The sequence below is a fragment of the Triticum urartu genome, chromosome 7A, assembly GCF_056163025.1.
Source record: "Triticum urartu cultivar PI428250 chromosome 7A, HENAU_Tu73, whole genome shotgun sequence".
NCBI classification, from domain to species: Eukaryota; Viridiplantae; Streptophyta; class Magnoliopsida; order Poales; family Poaceae; genus Triticum; species Triticum urartu.
In genome coordinates this window covers 490,594,962-490,608,268 of record NC_141879.1, presented here as the reverse complement: position 1 = coordinate 490,608,268, position 13,307 = coordinate 490,594,962, and positions in this window count along the sequence as shown.

Sequence of the window (13,307 nt, the reverse complement as noted above, 5' to 3'; positions counted from 1 at the left end):
TCTCTCTTTATCAGGAGAGCCCTGGCCGGACTATGGTCAGCAAGGTTGGGATGCGGATGATGAAGAAATTCAAAGCCCACCCACCACCCACTTCGTAGCCACTGTCGATGATTTAACCGACATGCTCGACTTCGACTCCGAAGACATCGACGGTATGGACGCCGATGCAGGAGGCGATCAAGAACCAGCGCCTATAGGGCACTGGAAAGCCACCTCGTCGTATGATATATACATGGTGGACACCCCAAAAGAAGGAAATGGCGATGGAACAGCGGAGGATGACCCCTCCAAGAAGCAGCCTAAGCGCCAGCGTCAGTGGCGCTGCTCTAAATCCTGCCAAAGCAAAAATGGTGATTTCGGCACGGGAGTTAATAACACCCCGGACAGTGCCGAAGACAACCACCTCCATCAAGATTCAACACAGGAGGATGGAGAAGCCAGCCCTCATGAGAGAGCGGCAGACAGAGAGGTCGAGGACGATAATTATATGCCTCCCTCCGAAGACGAGGCAAGCCTCGACGACGACGAATTTGTCGTGCCGGAGGATCCCGTTGAACAAGAGCGTTTCAAACACAGGCTTATGGCCACGGCGAGCAGCCTCAAGAAAAAACAGCAACAACTTAGAGCTGATCAAGATTTGCTAGCCGACAGATGGACTGAGGTCCTTGCGGCCGAAGAGTATGAACTCGAACGCCCCTCCATGAGCTACCCAAAGCGCAGGCTGCTACCCCGATTAGAGGAGGAAGCACCTAAACCTTCATCACCAGCGCATGATGCGGCCGACCGGCCACCCCGTGGCCGCGACAGAGAGGCCTCTTGGCCCTCCACTCAAGCCGCACCCCGGCGCCGCTCAAAAAATACCAAGGCACGGGAAAATGAGCCAGACCTGCGAGATATATTAGAGGACAAGGCAAGGCAAACAAGATCGATCTATGGATTGCGTGGGCGCCCCACGGCACGAGATGGTAATCGTCACTCCGGATACGGTCAATCCGGCCGGGCCGAACACAGTAGACAAAGCTCGTTTGGGCTGTGTCGTGATATAGCCCAATACAGAGGTGCCGCACACCCACTATGCTTCACAGATGAAGTAATGGGTCATCAAATCCCTGAGGGTTTCAAATCTGTGAACATCGAATCATATGATGGCACAACAGATCCTGCGGTATGGATCGAGGACTATCTCCTTCATATCCACATGGCCCGCGGTGATGACCTACACGCCATCAAATACCTCCCACTCACGCTTAAAGGACCAGCTCGGCATTGGCTTAACAGCTTGCCAGCAGAATCAATTGGTTGTTGGGAGGACCTGGAAGCCGCATTTCTCTACAATTTCCAGGGCACTTATATGCGACCACCAGACGCCGATGGCCTTAGCCACATAATTCAGTAGCCAGAGGAATCGGCCAGACAATTCTGGACACGGTTCCTAACCAAGAAAAATCAAATCGTCAACTATCCGGATGCAGAGGCCCTAGCAGCCTTTAAGCATAACATCCACGACAAGTGGCTTGCACGGCACCTAGGACAGGAAAAGCCGAAATCCATGGCAGCCCTCATGACACTTATGACCCGCTTTTGCGCAGGAGAAGACAGATGGCTAGCTCGCAGCAATAACATGACCAAGAGCCCTGGTAATTCGGATACCAATTACAGCAGTGGCAGGTCGCGTCACAACAAGCAAAAGCGCCGCATTAACGGCGACAATGCTGAGGATACGTTAGTTAATGCCGGATTCAGAGGCTCTAAACCCGGTCAACGGAAAAAGCCATTCAAAAGAAATACTCCGGGACCGTCCAGTTTGGACCGAATACTCGACCGCTCATGCCAGATACATGGCACACCCAAAAAACCAGCCAATCACACCAACATGGATTGTTGGGTGTTCAAGCAGGCAGGCAAGTTAAATGCCGAAAGCAGAGACAAGGGGCTGCATAGCGATGACGAGGAGGAGCCCCGGCCGCCGAACAACAGTGGACAAAAAGGTTTTCCCCCACAAGTGCGGACGGTGAACATGATATACGCAACCCACGTCCCCAAGAGGGAGCGGAAGCGTGCGCTAAGGGACGTATATGCGATGGAGCCAGTCGCCCCAAAGTTCAACCCATGGTCTTCCTACCCGATCACTTTTGATCGAAGGGACCACCCCACTAGCATCCGTCATGGCAGATTCGCCGCATTGGTTCTAGATCCAATTATTGACGGATTTCACCTCACTAGAGTCCTTATGGACGGCGGCAGCAGCCTGAACCTGCTTTACCAGGATACAGTGCGGAAAATGGGCATCGATCCCTCGAGGATTAAACCCACTAAAACGACCTTTAAAGGTGTCATACCAGGTGAAGAGGCTAACTGTACAGGCTTAGTTACACTTGAAGTGGTCTTCGGATCTCCGGATAATTTCCGAAGCGAGGAGTTAATCTTCTACATAGTCCCATTCCGCAGTGGCTATCACGCACTGCTCGGGCGAACCGCATTTGCCAAGTTCAATGCGGTGCCGCACTATGCATACCTCAAGCTCAGGCCCTCGAGGAGTCATCACGGTCAATGGAAACACCGAACGCTCTCTCCGAACAGAGGAGCATACGGCGGCTATCGCAGCGGAAGTACAAAGCGGCCTCTCAAGGCAATTCTCCAGTTCGGCCATTAAACGTCTGGACACCGTCAAGCGTGCCCGGAGTAACCTACAACAAGACCGCCCGGCATGATCCGAGCAAGCGTAGCAATGCGGCCCCAACCCCAGCCCTCGCGAACTTGCGAAACCAGTGTTGCGCGTACATAACTACGCTCTGGAAATACCATGGGCACAGGGGGAGGGGCACCATCACGGCACGCTCGACACGCGACTTAAACCGCACTAGGGGCTGCCGATTTCTTAATTTTCTCTTATTTTCAGGACTCCATTCTTCGGAAGGCCTATCCGGCAGTACAATTGGCGCACAAACGATACAACCAGGGAAGCAGAAAGCTACGCCGCACTATGGAACTCTAAGGTGGTCTCTATAACAAGCAGTATACCAGTTTCACATAACATTCCGCAGCTCGCCCATGGAAAGGACATGTTAAATAGTCCCATCTTTTGCTTATTGCACTATTTGTATTGTTCTGCTTTGATCGTAGCCTTTTTAAATAAAAAATGCATAGCTTCCGTCTATGAGTGCATTACTCTTTTTTACGAATATATGTTCATTAATGACATGTTGCACCCGTACACTTTGGTACGGCTAATATGCCAGCGGCTTAAGTACCCCACAATATGGTGTGAGACGTCCGAACACTTTCACAAGTGCGGCACCCCGAACTTATAGCATTATATGCATCGGCTCCGAATCATGTCTTGGGTCAATAGTTGGGATTGCCCGGCTCCTATGTTTTGGTACCTTACGTTTCGTTATATCGGCTAAGGTAGCACTAGGAGAACTACTGCGATTGTACCCCAGTTGAGCTGGGCTAAGCACCTCAGTAGAGAAAGCTAAAACTGACCGTCATGATGAGGAGAGAGTTGGTCGATGTTCAAGAGGTTTTCGAGTCCCTAAAGACTTATGCCGCTTAGAGCGAGGAGTCGGCTTTGTCCGGCCTAGGCCTGGATAGCACCCCGAACTCGGTCTTTCGAACACTAGGGGCTTCGCCAAAATTTAAAATTATAGAATTCTATGGCTAAGTGAGAGTGTTCAAGCATTATAGTCCGATTGCCTTGTTCGTTGTGTTGAGCGCCTCCCTCGAAGGACCCAAGAATGGGAAAAAGAGTGCTCATGTTTATCCCGAACACCCCAGCACTCGTGGCACGGGGGCAGAAGCCGATGACTCGCCATCTCTCAAATTTGATAAACGGCCGCACAGAAGGTAATATTTTAAATTCAAAAGCGTTGCTTAGCGCATATGAACAAGTTTTCAGCGTACAGGATCACAAATGCGAGTTTACTCAAAAATTACATCTTTGGAGCATTCATCCGCTATCAGGCGGGCACCCTTCAGGACGCCCTCATAATACGCTTCCGGGACGCGATGCTCCTTGCCCGGCGGCAGCCCGTCCTTCACCAGCTTCTCCGCATCCATCTTTCCTCAGTGCACTTTAGCACGGGCAAGCGCCCTATGGGCACCTTCGATGCAGACGGAGCGCTTGATTACTTCAAGCCATGGACAGGCATCCACCAGCCGCCTCACCAGCCCGAAGTAGCTCCCAGGCAGAGCCTCTCCAGGCCAAAGCCGAACTAAGAGGCCCTTTATGGCCTGTTCGGCCACCTTGTGCAGCTCGACCATTTGCTTTAGCTGGTCGCTCAAAGGCACCAGGTGTCCGGCCTCAGCATACTGAGACCAGAACACCTTCTCCGTCGAGCTCCCCTCCTCGGCTCGGTAGTAGGCAGCGGCATCAGACGCACTACGGGGCTAATTTGCGAATGCTCATGGAGAGTTCCGGACTCGGGGTAAGTAACAAGTAATTCACTTTCACGTGCTTGCTTTGCATAATGAATGCCTTACCCGCCGCTATCTTCTTCATATCTCCAATTTCTTAGAGGGCTTTCTGGGCTTCGGCCTTGGCAGACTTCGCGCTTTCGAGGGCTGCCGCAAGCTCGGACGCTTGCGTCTTCGAGTCAAGCTCCAAACTCTCATGTTTTTTCACGAGAGCCTGGAGCTCTTTCTGCACCTCCTCCAACCGCGCCTCCTGCTTCCCTCTCTCTGTATGCTCCACGGCCGCTCAGTTTTCGGCCTCGGACAGTGCTTTCTTAAGGGTTGCCACCTCGGTCGTGGCCCCTATAATAGCACGTTGATCCTGTCATTTTTTGCAACCACATCTTCTCTATATACTTGCGCAAGGTATTACTTACCTTCCTTCTCCTCGAGTTGCCTCTTGGCATGGCCGAGCTCGTTCTCGAACCACGCGAGGTTTTGCTTTAGCGTATCCAACTCCGTAGTCAGTGCAGCGGAGGCCAGCAGCGAAGCCTGCATACGCATATTGACTTGATTATGTTAGACTCCTGTGAATGTTATTAGATCCTCTAATAGGCTTTTCTTTCCGAACACCGAACAGAGCATCAGGGGCTACTGTCTATGCGGTCATATTTTTACATATTCTTTACTTACCTCAAAGCCTGTTAGAAGGTCGGCACAGGCTTCAGTCAGTCCGCTCTTGGCGGACTAAACCTTTTGGATCACTACACTCATAATAGTGCGGTGCTCCTCATCGATGGAGGCGCCGTTAAGCACCTCCAGCAAGTTGTCCAGTGCCTCCGGTTGGACAGAGGTCACCGGCTCGGTAGGCTTGCTCCTCTTGGAAGGAGGCTGCCTACCGGAGTCCGGAACCGTTGAAGGTTCCGGCGCAGTGTCCGGCTTAAGGCCGGACATGGAGCCCTTGGGGGTTCTATCCCCTTTACGCCTGGAGTCTGGGAGGTCGCCTTGCGGCGCCTCCAGGACCACCTCCTCCTGGCTTGGAACCTGTTGGGACGCCACCGTGGCGTCGTCCATAGGATGGGGGGAGGTAGCCGTCGGAAGCGAATTCACGTCCGACGAATCCAGGGAACCGCTCGACGACACGATGAGCCGGTCTTTGGGTGGACTACATAAACGTGTTCGATGTAAGGAAAAGCTGTGCAGTGGGTGAATACTATGAATCACTCTGGTATCCGGATACTTACGATCTCACCAGGGGCTTGGCCCTGTGCGGCCACTCCTCTTCGCCGTTGTCGGCGTTGGTGGAGTAGTCTGGAGGAGGGGTCTTCCCCTTCTTGGACCCTTCGGCCTCCCCAGTTGGGGCGACCTTCCTTTTCTTCCCTCCCCCCGCTGGAGGGGGAGAGGTCTCTTCTTCCTCCTCCTTGTCTTCATGGGAGGAGTGCGCCTTGGAGTCGTCGGATGATGAATCCGACACCTCCTGGCGCTGGGCACTCTTTCGAGTCCCCGTGGCCTTCTTCTTGGCCTTCTTCTCCGGCACCACATAGGGTGCCGGAACCAGCAGCTTCGCCAAGCAAGCGTCCGCTGGGCCTTCAGGCAAAGGAGCCGGATAGTTGATCTGTCCAGACGTCTCCTGCCAATCCTATCAAAGGTAAGGGAGCTTAGATCCCGCGGGGAGTCAAACTATGAAAAACTAATACCCTATAAAAGGCAAAAATAGCTTACTGCACGAGCGTGATGTTGCGTGCTGAATCCGCGATCCTCGGTAGCGGATGCGGGGGCCTCGGCGCCCTTGAAAAGCACCTTCCAGGCATCTTTGTACATCGTTTCGAAGAGCCTGCTCAATGTTCGGTGCCGCGCTGGGTCGAACTCCCACAGGTTGAAAGCCCGTTGTTGACACGGGAGGATCCGGCGGATGAGCATAACCTGGACTACGTTGACAAGTTTGAGCTTCTTGTCCACCAGGGTTTGGACGCATGTTTGGAGTCCGTTCAGCTCTCCTTTTTTACCCCACGACAGGCCCGTCTCTTTCTAGGAGGCGAGCCGCGCAGGGGGTCCAGATCGGAACTCGGTGGCTGCGACCCATTCAGGGTCGCGCGGCTCGGTGATGTAAAACCACCCCGATTGCCACCCCTTTAGGGACTCCACGAAGGAGCCCTCGAGCCATAGGACATTGGGCATCTTGCCCACCATGGCGTCTCCGCACTCCGCCTGGGTGCCGCACACCACCTTCGGCTTGACATTGAAAGTCTTGAGCCATAGGCCGAAATGGGGGCGGATGCGTAAGAAAGCCTCGCACACGACGATAAACGACGAGATGTTGAGGACAAAGTTCGGGGCCAGATCGTGGAAATCCAGGCCATAGTAGAACATGAGCCCCCAGACAAATGGGTGGAGAGGGAAGCCCACCCTCTCATGGGGCCTAGGGGTGGGGATGAGCTGCCCCTCTTCGGGAAGCCGGTGCACAATGTCGTTAGACAAGTATCCGGCCTTCCTCAGTTTTTTGATGTGTCCCTCCGTGACGGAGGAGACCATCCACTTGCCTCCCGCTCCGGACATGGCTGGAGAAGGTTGAGGTGGGGTGTGCGGACTTGGGCGCTGGAGCTCGAGTGCGCGGAAATGGATAGGCAAAGGAGGAAGAAGGCGTGGATGAAAAGGTGGATCCTTATCCCCTTATATGGGCAGACGCGACTATGCGCCCCCACCAGCCTGGTAAAACTCGCTTAACTCCCAAGCACCGTAATCAATGGCACGGTTGGGTTACCCACGCCCGTATTGATGAGAATCCCGGAATAAGGGGACACGATCTCTGCTTTGACAAGACGTGCCAAGGAAACCGCCTCGCTAAACGCGCTGAGGTGGGACAGTAAAACGATTTGAATAAAGACTTGGCCGTGGTGTGATGTCACGCTACGGAACACGCCAGCAAATTAGATTTGTGTAAATATTATTCTCTCTATGGCAATATGTGGAAGCTTATTTTGCAGAGCCGGACACTACCTTTGTGTTCAAAATCTTCTATGAAGTACTTGGAGGAGGAACCCGCCTTGCAATGCCGAAGACAATCTGCGCGCCGGACTCATCGTCATTGAAGCCTGGTTCAGGGGCTACTAAGGGAGTCCTGGATTAGGGGGTGTCCGGATAGCCGGACTATACCTTCGTCCGGACTCCTGGACTATGAAGATACAAGATTGAAGACTTCGTCCCGTGTCCGGAAGGGACTTTTCTTGGCGTGGAAGGCAAGCTTGGCGATATGGATATGTAGATCTCCTACCATTGTAACCGACTCTGTGTAACTCTAGCCCTCTCCGGTGTCTATATAAACCGGAGGGTTTTAGTCCGTAGGACGAACGACAATCATACCATCGGCTAGCTTCTAGGGTTTAGCCTCTCTGATCTCGTGGTAGATCTACTCTTGTACTACCCATATCATCAATATTAATCAAGCAGGACGTAGGGTTTTACCTCCATCAAGAGGGCCCGAACCTGGGTAAAACATTGTGTCCCCTGCCTCCTGTTACCATCCGCCTAGACGCACAGTTTGGGACCCCCTACCCGAGATCCGCCGGTTTTGACACCGACAGTAGCGTCCAAAACCAAGGCATAGGAGTCGGGTTTGGACGTTACTTCCGGGTGTTCAGCTCTGCTCCAGCTGATGGGCTTCTCAGACCAATGCATGAACTCTGGTGCATCAGATGCTACTGCATTCACCTCCTGCTGCTGCAGCCGCCTGCTGCGTTGATCATCGGCAACGCTGGTGAACACGACATAGGCTCCATGCTCTTCTGGGTACTCGTCATGTATCGCGCCGACTGGTCTGACCGCCGGTTGCTGGAGCAAAGGAGGAGGCGGCTGCCCAGCAGGTGGGGGAGGCAAAAGGCCGTCTCCCTTGGCGATCCTGGTGAGCCAGTGGCACTTCCGAGTGGTGTGGTTGGACGGCTTCGCGCCACTATGGAATTTGCAGGGTCCATCCAAAGTCTGCTCATATGAGAAAGCCAGCTGCCAGTTGGGCTTGCCGCCCTTCTGGCGTTTGGGAGGGAGCTGCCCTTCCGGCTGCTCGTCTTCGACTGTCGCCACCTGTCGACTGGTGGAAGCCGGCTGTAGGGCTTTGCGCTTGTGGTCGTTCTGCTATTGACGCTGACTGGTGTCTCCAGCCAGGGTTCGAGGAGCCTAAGGAGCCACCTTGCCTGTCGCACTAACTTGGATCTCCGTCTTCATGGAGGAGTCGGTCGTGGCATATTTGTCTGCTATGATCAGCAGCTTGTCAAGGGTGTCCGGCTCATCGCAGAGAAGCCTGTGCTTGAGGAGGGTGCCCTCTCGGCATCCTGCAGTGAAGTACTCAATGGTCTGCACCTCATGCACGCCCTTGCAGGAGTTGCGGAGCTCGGCCCTGCGCGTGAGGTAGTCGCGAGTTGACTCGTTGGGGCCTTGCACGCACAAGGAGAGCTGGCGAGGTTTGGGTGGCCGCTTGTACATGCTGGTGAAGTTACGGACGAAGGCGTCGGTGAAGTCGACCCAACTGTTGATGCTGCGGGGCCTTAAGCTGTTTAGCCATGTCCGGGCCATGCCCTGGAGCATGAGCGGAACGTACTTCACGGCAATACGCTTGTTGCCGTTTGCTATGTTGACGGTCGTGGAGTAGTCGACCAGCCAGTCTTCCGGCTTCACGGAGCCGGTGTATTTGGGCGTGTCTCTTGGGAGCGTGAACCCTTTGGGGAAGGGCTCGTCTCGAATGTGGGGGCCGAAACACGGCGGACCCAACTCATCTTCTTCTTCAAGCGCTAGGGATCGGTGGAGACGGTTGATCCGGTGGCGGGCGTCATTCTCTCCGACTCCCTCTCGGCGGCCAAGGCGGTCGCCGAGCGTCGGGTGATCAACAGGCGGCAGGGAGACTCGCCTTTCTCTGCGAGGGGGAGGAAGCGGATAGTCGTCCTGTCGTTCCACTGTTCTTGGGAGACCGTCTTGGTCGCGCTCTATGGTGATGCGAGTCCGACTACGGTTGGCAGCCGGCTCCTTGTCCTTTCTTCCACGGACGCCACTAGTCGGCGTCCGAGACATCACATCTTGGTCTCAGCGGGGAGGCATGTCATCATTCTGCCGGTGCGGCAGCCGGCCTCGTTCTGCTCTGTGGCCGCATCAAGGAGTTGCTGTACGTGCTCTGTCGTCAAGCAACATTATTCGCCCTCGAATTTTTCCAGCTCGTCCGCCGCCTCCTGGGCAGCTTGGATGTTTTCCGCGGGCGTGGCGTAAACGGGGCAATTTGCCCCGAACAGGTCGGCGATAGCCACGCCGCGCTGCCGGACCACGCCAAGGCGGCTAGGTCCAGCTGGAGCCGGCATGCCGCCCACAGCGCGGTCCATCTCGCGCTGGTAGGCCTCTGATAGGCGTCTCATGCTGGCCAGCTTCTTGGCGCCTTTGACTAGCTGAAGGCGGCGTACCTCCAGTGTCTCGGTGTCGGCATCTTCGGGAATGGGCGCTGCCAGATCTTGCAGCGCCACGTTGAGCGGGTCATAATCACCCTCCCGAAGTGCTCGCCATGATCAATGACAAGCACTTCCATGGCTGTGCTTCCGCCTCTCTCTGCGCAAGGGAGTGGCTCGTCGTAGACCACCACATTGGTGGGGAATGTGTCAAGCGACACGGTGTCGGAGTCGACCAATATTGGATCGGTGGAGCCTACAGACTCCAAGTCCCCAGCTGGCTCGCTGGCGACATGGAGTTGATCGAGGAGGCCCGCGAGGAGGCTCTCGGGGCCGCCTGTGCCCGCGTCGGATGCGGGCTCATCGGAGAGGCGTACCTCGCCGACAAGATCGGCGAGGCAACTGGCCGCGTAGGCGATTTCAGTGCCATGCAGCACGTCGGCGCAGACCTCGTCTGGCGTGCTGGGCTGGCTGCGCTCGCCAGGGAGGAAAAGGGTTCCCGTAACAGGTCTCCGGACGACGGTGCACCTGGCCCCACGGTGGGCATGAAATGTCGGGGGTTGGGTGCAACATATGCCAATGGATGGCTTATCATGGTGGGGGCTAGTACAACGTCGCTGGTGCCTGGAAACGGGATGAGGCGTAGACAGGAAAGCCGGCGTACTTTACCCAGGTTCGGGGCTCTCCTAGGAGATAACACCCCTAGTCCTGCTCTGCGGGGTCTCCGCATGATCACTAAGGCAAAGTGAATACAAGGGCGCTCCTCGAGTTGTATGCTGAAAGTAGGAGAAGGCAGGGCTAGCCCTCTCCTCCTTCTATGATCTGGTCTAGTTCTAATGGATCGGAACCCTTTGCATGGGTGCCCTGGGGGGTTTATATAGGCCTACCCCCCCGGGGGTACAATGGTAAACCGACTGGGCGTAGGGCCCAGCCATCAGTCTCTTCGCCTGCCGGCCCTTCTGCCGACTTCTGGGGCCTGCCGACTGGTCTGGTACGGAGCCGACAGGCCGTACCCACCGCTTGCGGGTCTTGCCGGCTGTTGATTACTGTAGCCGTGCTTCTAATGACGCAGGCTTGGTCATGGGGTCGTGGCTACAGCCCCGCCGTCTGGCGGGTGATCACTGTAGCCACTCCCTGTCTCGTCTGGTTGATGGCGCCGTGAACCCATGGGAGAGGCAGGCCGGCTCCCAGGGGACGGCTCCTTACGGGTCCGACTGGTGGCGCTCTTGCCGTCTTCTGGACTCTCGCTGACCGGTAGGGCCCGTCGTCCGTGGACCGTACTGACAGGCCATCGTGGGCACAGGACTCCGCCCACTGTTGTTGATGTTAGGGATGGCATGGCAATAGTGCCGCACCAGACGGAGATCTCCGTTGGTACAGCGCACTGTGGCCTAGCCATCTCCTGGAAAAGGGGAGGGAGTGGGCTTCACTATTGCCACTCCCTGTCCGATCCCCCCTGATGAGGGCATGGGCTTTGTTGGTGCCGTTGGCCGACTCCCCGTGGCCGGCTTCTCTGGAAGCCGCCAGGTGGGGAGTCGGCCAGTCGTGACCTCGCCTCCAGGACTCGGCTGCATGCGGGCAGCCGACTGTTTCTTCAGCCGCCCACGAGAAGGCGGCTCTTCATCTGACGTCTCGAGGGGCACAGTCAGCCCCGATGTCTTGAAATGTTTTGGGCCTCGGGTTAGCCTACCCGTGGCCCATTACTCCGACAAACAGTCATGAACATGCATTAAAATTAATCAACACCGAATGCAAGCCTGAGTAGGATATAATCCACCATGAACATAAATATCGTGAAGGCTATGTTGATTTTGTTTCAACTACATGCGTGAACATGCGCCAAGTCAAGTCACTTAAATCATTCAGAGGAGGATACCACCCTATCATACCACATCACAACCATTTTAATAGCATGTTGGCACGCAAGGTAAACCATTATAAGCTCCTAGCTAATCAAGCATGGCACAAGAAACTATGATCTCTAGTTGTCATTGCACACATGTTTATTCATAATAGGCTGAATCAGGAATGATGAACTAATCGTATTTACAAAAACAAAAGAGGTCGAGTTCATACCAGCTTTTCTCATCTCAATCAGTCCATCATATATCGTCATAATTGCCTTTCACTTGCACGACCAAATGATGTGAATAATAATAATAGTGCGCGTGCATTGGAGTAAGCTAGAATCTGCAAGCATTCAATAAACAGGAGAAGACAAGGCAATATGGGGTCTTTTATTAGATCAACAATTATGCATATAAGAGCAATTTCAACAATTTAATCATGGTCTTCTCCCTATCGACCCCCAAAGAAAAGAAAATAAATAAAACTATTTACACGGGAAAGCTCCCAACAAGCAAAAGAAGAACATGAAATCTTTTTGGGTTTTCTTTTTAATTACTACTACAAGCATGGAAATTAAAACTAGCTAAAAGCTACAACTATTTTTTTTGTTTTTCTTACGGTTTATCAAACACACAAGAAGAAAGCATAAAAAGGAAAATAAACTAGCATGGATGATACAATGAAAAAGTATGAGCACCAACATCTAGCAATGAGTGTGTGAACATAAATGTAATATCGATGAGAAATACGTACTCCCCCAAGCTTAGGCTTTTGGCCTAAGTTGGTCTATGGCCACGGCTGGCCTGGCGGATATCCATAATAGTAGTTGGGGTCGTACTGAGTGCAGCGGCTATCGCCTCCTGAGCTGCAGCGTGGCGACGAGCGGCCTCCGCTCTCCTCTCGTACTCATATGCCTCCTCTCTGGTAATAACATATCTTCCTTTTGCCTGATAATCAAAGAAAGCAGGAGCAGGGAGAGTAATATGGACAGCACACCGTCTGTCAAAGATTAGTCGATACTGGAGAGGTGATTCACTCCTCTTAAGAAACTGGTGGTGAACCATAGCATTATAATCCAAATAAGCAGGGGAAACTCAATATCATCTTCACGTATGGCTATACCAAGAAAATTAGCTATGCGGGTTGCATAAATTCCACCAAAGAAATCTCCATTAAATCTATTAAGATGCAACCTATGTGCAACAATGGCTCCCAAATTATAAGATTTATCTCCTAACACAGCACTCCTAAGAATACTGAGGTCAGGGACACACATGTGACACGCCTCATCTATACCATTAATGCATCTGCCTATAAAGAGAGCAAAATAATGTATAGCAGGAAAGTGAATGCTCCCTATGGTGGCTTGTGTTATATCTCTATATTCCACCACAGTTATACTAGCAAGAAAATCTCTAAATTCAGATTTGCGAGGTTCACTAACACTACCCCATTGTGGAAGTTTGCAAGCAGTGGTAAAATCCTCTAAGTCCATAGTGTAAGAATTTTCATAAAGATCAAACAGGACAGTTGGAGAATTACGTGAAGATGAAAATTCAAACCTCCTCACAAAGGAACTAGTGAGATAGTGATACTGGCTGCACTTCTCTTCCTCGAAGCTCACAAGATCAGCGTTACGCAAATATGCGT